This window comes from Panulirus ornatus, chromosome 39 (assembly GCF_036320965.1).
Source record: "Panulirus ornatus isolate Po-2019 chromosome 39, ASM3632096v1, whole genome shotgun sequence".
In the NCBI taxonomy this organism is placed as follows: domain Eukaryota; kingdom Metazoa; phylum Arthropoda; class Malacostraca; order Decapoda; family Palinuridae; genus Panulirus; species Panulirus ornatus.
The window spans coordinates 1,948,154-1,950,653 of record NC_092262.1 but is presented as its reverse complement, the minus strand read 5'-3'; the positions used below and the strand labels follow the sequence as shown (position 1 = coordinate 1,950,653).

Sequence of the window (2,500 nt, the reverse complement as noted above, 5' to 3'; positions counted from 1 at the left end):
ATGATGATGATGATGATGATGATAATGATGATGATGATGATGATGATGGTTGACGATGATGGTGATGATTGTGGTGATGATTATGATGGTTGATGATGATGATCATCATGATGATTGTGATGGTGATGATGATGATGATGATGATGATAGTTGATGATGATTGTTGATGATGATGATGATTATGATGGTGATGATGATGATGATGGTGATGATGATCATGGTTGATGATGATGATGATGATGATGATGGAGATGATGATGATGATGGTGATGATGATGATGGTTGATGATGATCATCATTATCGTGATTGTGATGGTGATGATGATAATTGATGATGATGATGGTTAAGATGATAATGATGATGGAAATGATAATGATGATGATGATGATGATGGTGATGATGATGATGACGGTTGATGATAATGATAAAGACGATTGATGGTGATGATGATGATGTATGATGATGATGAAGATGATGATGATGGTGATAAAAATAACAATGATGATGATGGTTGATGACGATGATGGTAATGATCTTGATGATGATGATGCTGATGATGATGATGATGAGAATGATGGTTGATGACTATGATGGCGATGATGATGATGATGCTGATGATTATGATGGTGGTGATGATGATGAGGATGATGATGGTTGATGATGATGATAATGGTTGATGATAATGATGTTGATGATAATGTTGGTGAAGATGATGATGATGATGGTTATGAAGATGATGATGTTTAAGATTGATGATGTGCTGATAATGGTGGTGATGATGGTGATGATGATGACAATGGTTGATGATGATGATTATGGTGATTGTTGATGATGATGATGATGATGATTATCGGCGGTGATGATTGTTGATGATGATGATGATTATGATGGTGATGATGATGATGATGATGGTGATGATGATGATCATGGTTGATGATGATGATGATGATGATGATGGAGATGATGATGATGATGGTGATGATGATGATGATGGTTGATGATGAGATGATTGGTTGATGATGATGGATGATGATGTTGTGTGATGATATGATGGATGATGATGATGATGATGATGATGTGATGATGATGTATGATGTGTGTTGAGAGATATGATGTGATTGAGTGTATGGTTGAATGATGATTGATGAGATTTTGGTGAAGATGATGATGTTGATGTGATGATGAGGGATGATGATGATGGTTGATGATGTGATGATGTGTGTATGTTGATGATGAGTGATGATGATGATGTATGATGATGATGATGATGTGATGATGATGATGATTGATGATGGTGATGATGATGATGGTTGATGATATGATGATGTGATATGGATATGATGTGATGTGAGATGATGATGGTTGATATGATTTTGATTGATGATGTGATGATGATGTGATGATGTGAGTGTGATGATTTGATTGATGATAATGTTGATGTGATGTGATGATGTGAGATGATGATATGATGAGATTGATTATGATGATGATGATGATGGTGTGATGATGTGATATGATGAAGATATGATGGTTGATGAGATGATGTAGTTGATGATGATTTGATGATGATGATGATGATGTGATGTGATGATGATGTGATGTGATGATGAGTGATGGTGATGATTGATGTGATGAAATGATGTGATGATGATGGTTGATGTGATGATGTTGAGTGTGTATGATGATGATGGATGATTGATAATGATGGTCATAGGATGATGGTTGTGATGATGTTGATGATGATTTGATGGTGGTGAGTGATGATGATGATGTTTATATGTTCGTGATGATGATGATGTGATGATGATGATGATGATGTGGTGAGATGATTATGATGATATATTGATGCTGTGATGACAATGTGATGATGATGATGGTGTGATGATTGTGTGATGATGATGATGATGATTATGATGATGGTGATGTGATGATGATATTATGACGATGCTTGATGACATGGTGATGATGATGATGGTTGAGATGTTGTGTGATGATGATGATGATGGATGAGATGGTGATGATGGTTCATGACGTGATAATTGTGAGATGTGACGATGATGGTGATTATGTATGATGATGTGTGAGATTATTGGCGATGATATGTGATGTATGTGATGGTTATGAAATTATAATTATATTTAATATGATTTGATAATTATAAGATTCGTGATTAGATGATGGTTGATGATAATGTTGTTGTGATGGTGATGATGTGTGATGATGATGATGAGATGATGATAGTAAGATGATGATGATAATGTGATGATGATGATGATGATGGTGATAGTTATGAGTAATGATGATAATGTGATGGTGATGATGATGATGATAAAGGTGGTTGGATGATGATGATGATATTGATGTGATTGTGATGATGAGAGGGATGTGATGATGATGATGTTGATGATGTGATGATGATTGATGTTATGATGGTTGATGATGTTGATGATGTGTATATATGGTGTTTGATGTGATGATGATGATGATGATATGATGTGA

At 35.0% G+C, this 2,500-nt stretch overlaps 1 protein-coding gene across 8 annotated transcripts in view; it reads left to right on the top strand.

The window, feature by feature from the left end:
* LOC139761026 (uncharacterized) overlaps nt 1-2,500 on the top strand; it is a 318,517-nt gene that overhangs the window by 213,866 nt on the left and 102,151 nt on the right. The window lies entirely within an intron of this gene.